This window comes from Myotis yumanensis, unplaced genomic scaffold (genome assembly GCF_028538775.1).
Source record: "Myotis yumanensis isolate MYYU_CA2020_CCGP unplaced genomic scaffold, mMyoYum1.0.hap1 SCAF_14, whole genome shotgun sequence".
Lineage (NCBI taxonomy): Eukaryota > Metazoa > Chordata > Mammalia > Chiroptera > Vespertilionidae > Myotis > Myotis yumanensis.
In genome coordinates, this window is record NW_027223765.1 from 41,272,737 (window position 1) to 41,288,126 (window position 15,390).

The following is a 15,390-nucleotide window of genomic DNA, read 5'->3' on the forward strand; positions in this document are numbered from 1 at the left end:
ATGCCGTGTTTATTGAGTTTCCCCTCTGCTTCTGAGCTGCTTGCAGGAGGGGAAGAGAAGAAAACAAAAACACAAGGCAGGACCTAGCAACCTCACTAGGCTAGAAAAGCTCTGAGAGGCATTGTTTTTACTAGAAAGGCAAGTCTGTGTAGTGATTTGAAAACTGTCTGCCATGGGGGCTTCTGGGGAGGAGAGGTGGGAGAGTAGAGTAGGCAGAGCAGAGAGGAGTTTTAGGGCAGTGAAAATACTCTGTATGATATTATGATGATGGGTATATGTCACTGCACTTTCGTCTAAAGAGTGAACCCTATGTTAACTATGGATTTGGGGTAATTATCATATGTCAATGTAGGTTCATTCTTGGTAAAACAAAAAAAAAAAGTACCATTTTGGTGAGTGATGTTGGTAATGGAGAAGGCTATGCATGTGTGGGTATTGGGGATACAGAGGAAATCTCTGTACCTTCCTCTCAATTTTGTTGTAAAACTAAAACTGCTCTAAAAAGTCTTAAGAAAAACCAACCTCTGTTTCATTTCATCTTTCACTGTAAAATTGAACGACTGCTCATGTTGCCTTCCAACATCTAGAAGGACCAAATCAAGAAATGAATGGTATCTCCCGCTAAGGCTGGACTCAACGGACAGCTGAACTATCATGTGTTTCCAGCAGTTGGGACCAATACACTTTCTATTAAAGACTTCATAAAATGCATTTCGCTGGAGATAAGGTTTGTCTGCCTGGGAGAGGAGGTACATTCAGAAGCTTGCACAATAGGCCACCAAACCTGATAAACTCAGAATCCTAAGAGATTGGAATGCCACTGGGAGAAGGGCTGAGGGTAGTGAGCTAAGAAGTATTAGGGACCTGGAAAGAGGAGACACACCCCAGTGATGACCCTTTCTCTGTGTTTGTGGAACCTGTTTTCATTATTCCTGGTTCTATAGATACCCATCTGTTGGTTTTGCCTGCCCAGGATCCATTCTGCTAATAGCTGCTCTCTGATTTTCTTTGAGGAAGGATCTGTTTACCACTCTTCGATTTAGGTCTGGATGAAATTGACTTCATCTCTGACCTCAAGGGTGGGCATGTGACCCAGGCCTGACAAGGAAAGCCACACCCTCTTCCAGTCCAGTATAGAGATGGAGCATCAGCCACTCAGCAGATATTCAGTTATTGTACCTTGAGTCTTTTAAGAATTCTTCCTTCTATACATGGAGACATTTCTTGGTTGCATCATATAAAAATCTCCCTAGCAATATCCCATTTATTATGCTTCATGTTTGTCTCTCTTGTTGTTGTTTTTCAATATTAGAGAGTTTGTAATGCAGTTGAATTAACTAGTGTAGCAGCCTGGGGGGTTAAAGATAGTTAACCAGCTGGGAGAAGAATTCATTGTCTAGCTTAATATTTAGAGATATGTGAAGGCAGGGTACTTTTAGTGGTTGAGCATTCTAAGATAAATGAACCTTATAAGAAATGAGAGTCCAATGAATTGCTTCAACCAGATCTGGTTAGCTGTAAACATCATTAACTTAAAATGCTTTCTCTTACCCCTGTTGTCTGTGATAAGATGGGCCTCCTAAGTGGGAAAGTGCTGTTCTGTCACATTTTAACTCCTTCTGGGGTATCAGAGCTGGCTGAAATCAGGCTTCCTGCAAGCTACATTAAGCTTGTGTTCCTTCAGGCCAGAAGGGAAATTGTGATGTCTCTTCCGGGTTTAGAGATTTCCAAGCCAAGGCAGCTTTCTTCCTAAAATCAGGGCTTTAATAACAAATATATAAGAAGATGTAGATCAGTCTACTTGTATGCTATTTTAAAGGCATTTTTTTTTCTAATATTTAGTGTACCTCTTGATGTCCCCATTCTTGATGTCCGAGATCAAGATTTGCAAAATTTAGATGTTAAAATATGTGTGATGTTGAGTTTAGAGAGGGTGATTTTTGTAATGAGTTCTTTGTAATGAGTTCTTCTCAAATCACTCTTTATATTGCCAGAAAACACGTTATGGACCAAGTTTCTTTAAGTCAATAACATCATAAAAAAAAAGGAAAAAGAAGAAAAATGGTGCTGATAATGGAAACTCTTCTAGATTTTAAAAAGACTAGCTTTTAGAAATGAAATGATCAGTTGGCCCTTATGCGGATCTTAGTTGGAATAAAAAACTACAAAGATACATTTTGGGGATAAATCAGAGAAATTTAAATATGGTCTAAGTAGTAGATGATATTAAGAAAGTATAGTTAATTTTGATAGAGGCAAAATTGTTTTGGTTATGTTAGAAATGCATGCTGAAGTATTTTGAGATGAAATGTCACAATGTCTAATCTATATATATAAAAGCCTAAGTGACCGAATGACCGAATGACTGGTTGACCAGTCACTATGATGTGCACTGACCACCAGGAGACAGATGCTCAATGTAAAGGATCGGGCTCCCTCCTGTCTGAATTGGGCCTGCAGGGATCAGGCCAAAACCAGCTATCTGACATCCCCTGAGGGGTCTCAGATTGTGAGAGGGTGCACTAGGGACCCCACCGGTGCACGGTGCACCAGGCCTCTAGTTTATTTTTAAAAAGGTGAAACAAGTACAGCAAGCTATTTATTAAATCTAGGTTATATTTATATAAGTTTCACTAAACAATACTCTATTTTATGTGTTTGAAATCTATATATACAAAACCCTAATATGCAAATAGACCTAATGGCAGAACAACTGAACAACTGGTCGCTATGATGTGCGCTGACCATGGGGCACGTGCAGAACATGGCGGGCATCGGCTGTGGTGGGATGGTGGACCAGGTGAACCGGGGGCACCAAACCAAGGTGGGGCACCGGTCGCTGTCATTGGGGCAAGCCTCTGGTGGTTACTGAAAATTCTTTTCTCCTGCGTGCCATGGTCCCACCTGGTGCTTGCACCTGCTGCCCATGACGGCCCTACTTGCAACCGCTGCTGGTTGCCTGGTGCCGGTCCTGATCGCACCTGGGGGCTTCACCACCTCCCCCTGCTCCTGAGGGGTGATGGGAACAGCAGCCGCCACTTGCACCCGCTGCTGGCGCTGGTCCCAATCGCTCTGTGCCATCAGCGGGTGTGAGTGGGGCCAGTGCTGTCAGTACGTGGGAGCAGTGGCAGCAGGAGCGGGGCTGCCAGCAGATAGAGGACTGGGGACTGCGGCAGGAGGGGCCAGGCGGGGGTCTTTTCAAGGTGCATGAATTTGTGCACTGGGCCCCTAGTATAATATAAAGGGTTTTTTTTTTTAAAGGACAAATACATTTTTAGTGGATTCCTTTTCTATACCTATTTTAAGAAACCAATATTGATACCATCTCTGAAGGAAACTTTAGAAGAAAACTACAAACATAAATTAGGTAGATTTAACATCGCTTTAAAAAGTCCTCTGCTGTTGGAATATAAAATTATGCAGCATTTATAAGTAAAAGTTCATGAAGATCTCTTAGTTCATCTATGTTCTGTGGGTGGGTGGGGATAAATGAATAATAAAAGCATTGCCTGTTGAAGGAATAAAATGTCAACTCATAAATTAAACTCCATGAAAATTATTTAAAGTACTTGTAAGTATAACAGGTTCACCAGAAATGGTTCTCATTTGCATGATAGCATTTCCTATAAACGAGTAGAAAGTAATATATGGTCATTGTAGAAAACACAGATAATCCATAAAAAGAAAAGGATCCCATAATTTTACTCCCTGTTATTAATATAGGATATTTCTACACAGCATTTTTTTTATAAACAAGAATAGATCTATCTTCCTTCTCTCCCTCCCTCTTTTCCTGATCTCTTCCTCATTTCCTTTCTCCCTTTTTCATTAGACATGGGATTGAAATGGAAATGAGAACAGAAACAGGAAAAGTGGCCACACCCAGGAGTGGAACCCACTTGCGAGGAAAGCACTCCACTCCTAGAATGAAGCTGTCTTTACTTTGGTAACTTATGGTATTTTTTAAATAAGTTTTTAAAGAATTCTTATATGTCGAGGTAATTAGCCCTTTGTCTGAGAGACGAGTTGCAAGTATCTCCAGTCACCCAGTTGTCATTTTTAAGTGTTTCACAACTTTATTATTGCGATTGGTCACATTTATGAAGATTTTATAGTTACAAATAGTTATAATACAAAAAGACAGTTATCACAATGCAAGGTAGTCCATCAGCATCTCTTAAAAACAACAGTCTTATTGCTGGGCAACAATATGGTACAGAGAAACCTCATAACCGTAAGTTTGTGTTTGTTTTTTTTAAATTGAGGCATAATTTACATACAATAAAATGCACAGATCTGACGTTTTAGGAGTTTTGGCAATAGTATCCACCTGTGCAAACACCATCCAAAACAAGATATAGAACATTGCGTCACCTCCAAAAGGGTCTTCGTGTCCTTTCTAGACGATGACACGATGCCTACCCACTAGGCAAGCATTTTCTGATTTGTCATCATAGATTAGTTTTTGTTTGTTTTTGGACTTCACATATTTCGGAACCATTATAGTATATACACTCATTTCATTCAAGCATAATGTTTTTGAGGTTCATTCATGTTGATTGTTGCATGTATTAGTGACTCATTTTTAGTGCTGTACGTAGATTCAAGTTTTCTTATATTTGCATTGTTTCCTTGAATTATATCTTTAGATATTTGTTCTGTTTTCATTGTCTTGGGTTTCTTCTCTGAAGACTATGATCATATGTTTGATCATCTTGGCCTGCCTTCAATATCTCATTTTCTAGCTAATATTTAATCATTTCTTTATTTCCATTTTATTTTGTTAGTTTTTGTAAGTTTTATTCTCTATGTCCCTTACTTTATTTTCTGCAGTATATATCCTTCTTCATGTCCCTTCAGTTTAATATTTATTTCTTTGGCGATTTTATCTTTTTCATCTGATTCTTCCCCGAGTTCTGCAAGCTTATGTTTCATCCCCTCCTGTTGTCTTCATCATCTTTTCCCCAAATGCTTGTATTTCTTCTTGTGATCTTCCATCATTGAGGGGGGATTGCTTCTTATGTTTTTAAAGTTCATGGTGAAATATTTGGTAACGGTTTTCATCTGCTCTTTGGCAACATTTTTATGGTGAGTGTTTTTTGTTCTTTGATGAATTCTGCTATTTTGTTTTTTACATTTTAAGGAATAGACTCTTTGTACTGATGTTGGGCCAGGTGTTTCGTCTCCTCCCCTTCTTACCCTCCCTTGTTCCACCTCCTTCTCTTCATCTTCTTCCCCTCCCTCCCCTTATTTCTTCTTTCATTCGTCATTGAGTTCATTCATTTTCTAGATCAATAACTATTTTCAAGAGCTTTAAGTTTGTGTTTATGGATAGGAGGTCTGGGGATAAACTGAGTTAGCTTTTCTTCACAACCCCCAAACTTTTCCCTTTTATCTGCTGCTGTAATGATAGCCTATGCAATGTAACATGGCTGTGTGATTCCTTGTGCGGTACCCTATCTTTTGCTTCAAGACCATGAGTCTTGGAGAGCTTCTGCTTTCAATTTTGTTCAACTGAAGTTCTGCACCCATTGTTGCCACATGGATGGAGTATCTGCATTTAGGAAGTGCTTTTAACTCTCAGGCACTTGTGATTTCTGGTGTCTGCTAATGCTGGGACCCCTCACCTCTCTGCTTTTCTGCCCCCCCCCCACCCCCCCCACCCCCATCCTCAGCTTCTGCATCACCTGCTCCTGTGGGCAGTCTTTACTTGTATTTTGTACTCTGCAGACTACATCTGCCTTCAAGTTTTGATGAAAATGGAGTTTATGGATAAAAATATCTTTGTTGATTTTTTGAGTTCTCTGAGAAAGGAAAATGGCTGAATTGATAGAATTATGTTCATACCAGAAGTCCCTCTTTTCTCTGTGGATCCAGACAGCCTACATGGTTCACAGAGACTAATAACAATAAGTACAAACCCATCTGTTACTGTAAATGTGACTTTTGGCTCTCAATTTTTATAATGAATCTATAGGTAAGGGCTGGAAGAATGACTTATAAAATAAAATGTAAACATTATAAACCTTGACAATGTAAAAATTGTGATATACTTGCCAAATATTTCTATTTGAGGTGAAGAGAACATAAGAGGGAGAGTAAATGCACAGATTGGAAAGTAACTCCCACTGTGGCATGCCCAAGGATGCTGGGTAACACAGCATTGGAGAGTAAAGTTAATAACCCAGTGGATAGGACACTCTATGAGGGCACAGCCTGCTTCACACACTCTCATGTCCTTGGCATTTAGAATCACAGCTGCATGTGGTAAGGGCACCACAAAATTGGCTATGCTGATGACTAAACAAATAAAAATGTAGAAATATAAAATATACCATTTAGAGTTACAATGATAATCACAAAAATAACTAAAACCAGAAGTTGTCTAAAGTCATTTTCTTTGGAAAGAAAGAAGACTTCACATCTCATTTTTTAATTTTCTGTACTGGTTGAAGCCTTTTAAAAATTATGTTTACATATTGTTTCTATCATTTAAAAGAAATGATTGAATAAAAAAGAGGGGAAAAAACTCAAAGCAATCTCACTGAAATAAGTATATTTGAGGAATTTTTAATTGATTATGTGTTTTCATTGGTGATAACTATATTAAAGCATTGGATTATTATTTGAATATATATTATATAAATGAGCTGAGGATTTAGAGGGCCTCTTTTCCCAATAGGAAGTTATGTTTTTCTCTTACTGCCAACCTTAATCCATGCTGAGAGAGAGAGAATTATTGACAATGAGCACTTAAAACAGTGGCTAATCTCATTCATATTTATATTTGCCCTTGGAATTTGTGTGTGTTTATGTGGGGGTGCCTAAATAGATAGATCATTTATCAAACTATATTTTTAAAAATCTTATTTAAAAATTGACTTATTTCCCGAAGTGTAGCCTTGTTGAGTAGTGGGAGGCATTGCTGAATGGCACTGGGGAAGCTGACCTGGAATGAGAAGTTGAGACTGGATCATTAAAAAATTGGCTTCAAGTAGAGGGTTTAGCATGTATATTTGAAACCTGATTATATTCTGCAAAATTTAAAATATTATATTTGTACAAAAGTAAACAATTTACTCTTTTGATAATTGCTATTCCTGGAATTTAAATATCTTAGGTCTACAAAACATGGTTATTTAAACAAACATTTTAAAGTATAATAGCAATTCACACAATTGCAACTCATCATTTCCACAGCTGTTGTTATCAGTGAAAGAGGGAAAAGCCACAAATGCACACACTGCAAGGAGGTCAGGGGGCACTGCCTGGGCCACTCCGCCAGCTGGGCCTGCTGACGTGGTCATCTTTCTCAACTTAGAAGACATGTATCACTTCCTCCTGCCAGGTCTGAGCTCTGAGGAGCAACCTCTCCTCCCCCTGCTCGTTCATTAACACCGACAGGTCTTCCTCGCCTGCCTTATCATGATTTAGAAAACAGGTGATCACACACAAGTCATCTTTCTGGAACATCTGTGATATTCGGGTGCTGATTGTGTTAATACCTCCAGATATACTAACTTCTACTCTCTACACTTTTTGTAAAGATTAAAACAAACAAAAATGTTGAAAATAAGAAGTGAAATGTTTTACTTTAATTTCCCAATCCCATTTTCTAGAGGTAACCAGCAGTAACAGTTTAGCAAGTGACTTTCCAGTTTGTTCCATGCTTACACACTCAGGATATATATATACACTGAGTGGCCAGTTTATTATGACCACCCCTTCAGTACTTCGTTGGGTCACCTTTTGCCTTCAATACTGTGGCCATTCTTCTTGGCATTGACTCCACGAGATGTTGAAAGGTGATGCGAGGAATCTGTCACCATGCCTGATGAATAGCACTGTCCAGTTCTGTGAGATTTGATGGTTGTGGAACCAGCTGCCTGATGGCTCTTTTAACTTCGTCCCACAAATGTTCAATTGGATTGAGAACTGGTGATTGTGGGGCACTTAAGCAAGGTAAAGTCTCCCTCATGTTCTTGAAACCACTCCTGCACAATACGAGCACCGTGGCATGGCGCATTGTCTTGTTGGAAGAAGCCATCCCCATTGGGATACGCCATCAACATGATAGGATGAACCTGATCAGCAATGATACTTAGGTATGTTGTGCTATTCAGACGTTGTTCCACACGAATTAAAGGGCCCAATTCATGCCAGGAAAACATGCCCCAAACCATAACACTGCCCCCACCAGCTTGAAGGGTTGTACGCATGCATGTGGGGTGCATGCTTTCATGCTGTTTCTGCCAAATTCTCACTCTGCCATCTGCATGATGCAACTGGAAACGTGATTCATCGGACCACATGACTTTTTTCCAATGCTCGACTGTCCAATTCCTGTGCGAATTGGAGACGCTTTATCTTGGTGACTGCAGACAGCAAAGGTGTTTGAACAGGCCTTCGGCTTCCATATCCCATATGATGCAGTGTATGGCTAATTTGCCTACAAACATCAGGTGGTCATAATAATCTGGCCACTCAGTGTATATACTACTATACTAGAGGCCCGATGCATGAAATTTGTTCAAGGGGCTCGGCCCTCACAGCCACGGTGGCTGCCTTGGCCCTCACAGCCCTGGCTTCAGCTGGAAGGTTGTCCGGAGGGTCATTCTGCTGTTAGGCCATCTGGACTAATTAGCATATTACACTTTTATTATTAGAAGATACTAGTGACCTGGTGCACAAATTCGTTCACATTGAAAGGAAATTAATTAGAAGAAATATTTTAATATCGCTACTTTCCCTTTCTCTATAATAGCAGTGTCAGAGATTAAAGAAATTTAGTCAAATGTATATGAAAATAATTTATAAATTGATTAATAAACAATAACAACATGATGTAATAATAATAAAAACATGATATAAAACAACATTGATAAAAACTATGACTGATAAATTAATTAAACTTATTCTAATATCTCCCTGTATACCACATTAAGAGTAAAAACACTTTCAGAGTGCTTGTCTAATTTCCCTTGTGATGAAGTATTTACAACTTTAACTTTAACGTTACACGCTCTTCAAACTCAAGAGAAAGCAACATATAACTGACCATGTCTGAAAACAGGTTCAGGTAGGGATATTTCTACTCTGTCTAGAGTTTGTCCTTGTGACTTATTAATAGTCATCGCAAATGCTGGCATAATGGGAAACTGTCTTCAAATTTATTTAAATGGGAGGCCAGTGTCAGATAGGGATGCCGGCTTCTTTAGGCTTCAGAGGTACATTGTGCCAATGGCTGGTCTTCAGACATATTCTATTGATGACGATGCTTTCTTTCAGCTTCAGAATATCAACAAAAACAACCAAATTCATGATCGACAATGACAGATTGAAACACGTGCGTGCGATTGGTGCCAGTGAGAGCTTTATATGTATCGTGAATGGGCAAGTCAACATCTATTTTTAAATTGCCAGTGCGCGTCATATGTACCAGCTGGTTGGTCAGACGGTCGGATGGATGTACGATCGGTCACTTAGCCTTTTATATATATAGATATATACCCCTATAATTGCATCTATGCCTATATCTATGTTTTTGTTTTTTAAAATGGGTTTATACTACACATTGTTCTACAACCTGTTGTTTTTTCCATTTAGGACTTTCACTTAACATTGACAGCTTGCCATATGGGCACTTCAGTTCATAGAAGTCACCTTATCCTTTTTCTTTTTTTAAAATTGATTTTTTTTTTTTTTGAGAGAGAGAGAGAGAGAGAGAGAGAGAGAGAGAGAATGTGCCCTGACCAGGGATCAAACCTGCAACCTGGGTATGTGCCCTGACCGGGAATCAAACCCATTGAACCCGCCACCTTTTGGTGTATGGGATGACACTCCAACCACCTGAGAAACACCAGCCATGGAGTCACCTTATCCTTTTTAATGGATTTATGACATTTCCTTATGTGATAAACTGTGATTAACTTAACTACTTCTCATTTGGTGGGCACTTGCAAACCTTGTAATTTCTTAAGATACTCCCAAAGAAATTAATCTGATCCTGGAAATACATTTTCTTACACCCCTGACCTCCAGAAAGCACCTGCCCACTATGAAAACAGGCAACTTTGGATGCAGATAATTAGAAGGTGTGTTATGCACGAACACTTGCTTCTTTTTCTCCATTTGGCTGTGTGGTTTAAATGTAAATCACAACGAAAATAGTAGCCTCAGCATATGTTGCGACTGTTCATTTAAGAGCTTCTCATTTTACATGAGTATTCTTCTCTTACCCAGAGAATGGTGGCTGAGAAGTTGTGCCATTAGGCATGCGAGTGTAGCTGTGTGAGTGTGAAGCCACTGTTCTTCAGGGTAGAATTTGGTTTAAAGGAATCTCCTTAATTGAATGCCAAGCCTGCCTTACCCTAGGACATATTGCCTTTTGCAGACAAGATGACTGCAGTGTTATGATTATTGCATTCACATGCACACTTATGTATTCACATACATGCACACAGAATCACATATACAAGGTGTCCCCCCCAAAATGTGTCCACACTTTAACAGCTGATAGCTCTATTTTGAAAATGAAATGTACTTTAATAAACACTGTCTTTATAATTATTCAAAGTAAGTGTGTACATTTTTGGGGGGCACCCTATATAAACTCCCACCTATAATCATACATATAAAGCAGTCACACACAGTCACATACACAATACTGATACATTATACATTCATACCAAGACATATTCTGCACATACATACATATATGTGTGATATACATTGTATAATGTACATACACGCACAGAGAATCACTTTATTCAGTAAACCATTGTGAGGGCTCATAGCGTGGGGTTAGGGGTGGGCAGGGAAGGGCTGGAGGAGAACAGACTTGCGAGCTCAGTCCCCACCCCTGAGTAGGGGTGGACAAGCCAGCTCTGACCTCTGTGGCCACAGGTTCTAGGCTTGGGTGAGCTGCTCCACAGCCAGCTGCTCCTAACAGGGGTGGGCAAACTTTTTGACTCGAGGGCCACAATGGGTTCTTAAACTGGACCGGAGGGCCGGAACAAAAGCATGGATGGAGTGTTTGTGTGAACTAATATAAATTCAAAGTAAACATCATTACATAAAAGGGTACGGTCTTTTTTTTTTTTTTTAATTTTATTCATTTCAAAAGGGCCGGATCCGGCCCTCGGGCCGTAGTTTGCCCACGGCTGTCCTAGAAGGACCTTCCTCTGGGATGGGCCTGTGCCACTGCCCAGGACAAGCTTCTCCCAGTCGGGAAGGGCTCTTAGGCGGAGGGGGCACATCTCATACAAAGCACCAGCATGCCCACCCATTGCCACTTTCTGTGTTGAGGACTCAAAAGCCCTGTTGATTTTTTTTTGTTGTTTGGTTGGTCTTTTCCCCCCAATTCAGTGGAAGAGTTAGAAATGTTTGCAAGGACCATCTAGTTTGGTTGAATTCAGCTGAAGCTGCTTTAATGCCTGTTCCATGCAAGCGGCATTGAACAGTGAGCCCACACCCGCTTCAGGGCCATCTTTCTCCAGGGCTGCATTTCAGAGACGTCCAAATTGCTCCCAGGAGTAGAACATTCTTCTGTGGTCGCAGTGGTCTCCTTGGCGCATATCTGCACCCGAGCTCCTCCGAGGGACTAGGAATAATGTCACTGTTACACAGTAAACAGAATTCTGGAGAGGACAAGTAAGTTTCTTCCCCCTGACAGCTTAAACAGCAGCACTGAGCACGGCATTTCATAGTGTTTTTAACTTGAGAAATCTCCCTTGTCTCTGCCTCTCGTCTTCCTCCAGCCAGCATCCTCCCACAGAGATGTTACTGAGGATTTCTCCTCAGAGGAACAGCTTCCCTGGGTCGTTCCTTCTTGGCACATCTAATGCCTTCTTAAAGGCCCTGTGTCTGGGGTGAGGTGCCCTACAGCCTGAGGAGGACGGAAATAAGCAGGACCTTAGGAGAAAGGGATTTCAAACTGACGTCCTTTCTAGTCATTCCTCCCATGTTTATTGAGTCCCCATAATGTTAAAGTTCTTGCTGAAGACATTAGAGTCAGAATGATGAAGAACATGGGCACATCCCATCCAATGGGGAGGCGCAGTGTAAACAAATAAATCACTCTATCAGCAGTGATAACTGCTAGGAGGAAGATGCAGCAAGGCGAGGGAACAGAGAGGCGTGTGTGAGAGCCAGTGTATATGCTTCTCTTTTACCTGGAGGGGTCAGGGCCAAGTTCTCCCCTCGGAGGAGACATTTGAGCAGAGACCTGAATACAGTGAGATAAAGCCGTGGAGCCATCTGGAGGAAGAGTGATCCAGGCAGAGGGCACAACACATGCAAGGGCCCAGGTGGGAGCAAGCTCAGCATTTTGGGAACTCCAAGGAGACTGGCTGGAGCACAGTGAGCAATGGGGAGAGGAATGGAAAGTGAGGCTGGAGCGGGACCAGTCAGGGGCCTTGGGAGCCTTGGTAGAGAGTCTGAATTTTAATTTAAAACAGAAACCATGGGAAGATCTCTAGCAGTGGAATGCCTAGGATTTGATTTTTGTTTTTTAAAAAAGAATGCATTAGAACAGTGTTTCTCAACCTTCTGGCCCTTTAAATACAGTTCCTCATGTTGTGACCCAACCGTAAAATTATTTTCGTTGCTACTTCATAACTGTAATGTTGCTACTGTTATGAATCGTAATGTAAATATCTGATATGCAGGATGGTCTTAGACGACCCCTGTGAAAGGGTCGTTCGACCGCCAAAGGGGTCGCGACCCACAGTTTGAGAACCACTGCATTAGAAGGAATGCCTCATTAGGAATCAGTCAAAGGATCCTACAGAAGATATGATGGAAGTCTGGGCCAGGCAGTGCGATAGGCACAGAGAGATGGGTTCTGTTTGAGATAGAGATAGAGATAGAGATAGAGATAGAGATAGAGATAGAGATAGAGATAGAGTTAGAGATAGGGAGTGTGAGAGAGAGAGAGAGAGAGAGAGAGTTAGTTGATGGTCAAGCAGGAAAGGAAACTGAGCTTCAGCCAAGGGCTCCATGGCTTTGGCACTCAGAGGCAAAGTGAGAGCCAAAGCAACGCTTGCAGAATGAAAGTAGTAACCAACATTTGTTGAATATTTAGCTGCACTAGCCCGTTTCATTCTCCTCATGTCTTCGTGGAAATGGCTCTGTGGTTACCATCTTTGGCAATTGAGAAAGGGTGGCTCAGAGAGGTTGGGTAACTTCCCCAGCTAATGTGAGGGTGACCCATGACCTGGACTTAGGTTTGTTTGACCCCAAGCTCTATACTATACCTTGAGTGAGAGAAGCCTTGTGCTTGCAAAAGTGGTGATACAGATCCCCACTCCCCTTCTTGCCCCAATTTGAATTACTGAATCAGAACCTCTGGGGGTTTGGGAACCACCCCTGTAGGGATCAAGGACTTCAAGTGTTTCTCACATTTCTTCCCAATGATCGATCCCTCTCTCCACTGCAGCCCAGGCCCCAGAATCTGAATTGTTACAGAGCTATGAACATTTGTATTCTGTTGCTTTGAATAAGTACTAGTACCTCATTCACATGGCTCAAAAATCCAAATGCTAGAAAGTGACAAACAAACATTGAGAAATGTCACTCTCAAACTCATCCCCTCTACTTTGTTCTTCCTAATCCCTCAGCAGGTAATAACTATTAGTAGTTTCTTGGTACCTTTCATTGTTTTTCAACAAATACAAATATGTATCATTTCCCCCTTTCTTACACAAAAGCAGCATGAAGTATACACTTAAACAATTTAATAAAGCTAAAGATCTTTCATACCCATAGGTAGAAAGTATCCTCACTTTTAAAATTGCTGCCTAATACTCCATTGTGAGGATACACCAGTTTCTTGAACCAATTCTGTACTGATAGCCACGGGTTGTTCCCAATCTTCTGCTCTTAGAGATCATGTGATAATGAATGACATATCTGTATGCCATTTAGTACTGTAAGATACATTCCCAGAGGCAGGATTGCTGGGTCAAAGGTGAAAGCATTTGTCATTTTGCTTCTTTGGAGTGAACCATTTTGTATCCCTACCAGCAACATCACAGCCTTGTAGCTGGTGTCTTTGTAATCCAGAGTAGTAGATCTTACTCAGTTAGACCCAAGTCCCCCTTTACCATCCAGATATGAAATTCTAAGACAGCATAACCTACTCAAAGTCAGAATTAAAGAAAAAATCAATATGATGCTTTATCTGGTAAAATAAAATAAAATAAAAGCAATTTATAATAAAATAAGAGGTAATTCACTATGTGAAATGCTCGTGCAAGGCTGCACTGCAAGATGTAAGAAGTCATTAGATGCTTGTGCCTATATGTGGACTAACTGGGTGCCACACCCCAAGTGAAGACTGACACTGATGTGCTAGTGATTCAGGACCTGTGAGCACAGTTGCCATTGGAGAAGGGATTTCCAAAATGGTAAAACAAACAAACAACCCCCTTGATAAGGTTCTGAACAAAACAGAAGAAAATCTTCCCTTTATTTACACATTAGTTGCATTCCTGGAAAACTCAGTGCTTATTAAAGCCATGCAAACACTCTTTTGTGTTTATATATAAAATGGGCTTGAGTTCTCAATTCAGGTGATTACAGGCAGGCTTTTCTCCTACCCCAATGTCCAGTGGGACATTTGAAAGTCTCATGGGACACAGAGCAATTCTTCCTCGTGTGGCACTGTCCTACCCTCCTCCACTGAAGGCCAGCAGGACTCCCAGCCATTGTGAGGAAGTGAAAAGTCCCAACTGTTCACTGCCTTCTCCTGCCCAGAGGACCGCTGCTGTGGGGTCTCCTCTGGAATCCATTCCATAGACCAGGATTCGGTGAAGGTTTCTGAAAAATTCACCTCTGTTTCATCATGTTTCACTCTGTTCAGACCCCTCTGGTAGCCACTCATTGTTGCAGGATAAGTGCAGCATCCTCAGCTGGGACAGCGTCTGCAGGTTCATTAGCTGGATTCAATGCTTCAACTGAGAGTTGGGTATTGAAATATATAATTTTTGTTTGTTGGTTTGTTTTGGTGAAAGTAGCAAGTAGGACCCAGTGCCCAGTGTTGCACTTGGCATATTGAGAGGTGCTCCTGGTCACTTGTCCTGATGTGGCGGCACAAACGCCCAATTTTTGTGACACTTGGAGTTCTGAATTTAATTAGCAGAAAGTTTAAATATTTTTATTCTTGAGAGAGTAGGACATGTTTAGTGGGATCCGTCCTTAATGTATTGTGCATAATGCTCTGTTGAAGATAGTCTGTGTGTAAGTTTCAAAGGCTCAAGATGCCACTCTCCTGTGACCGTGATGCCCTGTGTTAGGGCTCCTCTCCTGGTTACTCTCTAGTTGCCTGTGAAGGTTAATGCCTGGGTCAGGCTGGTGGACCATAATGACTTCACCATAAACTGTTCTCAT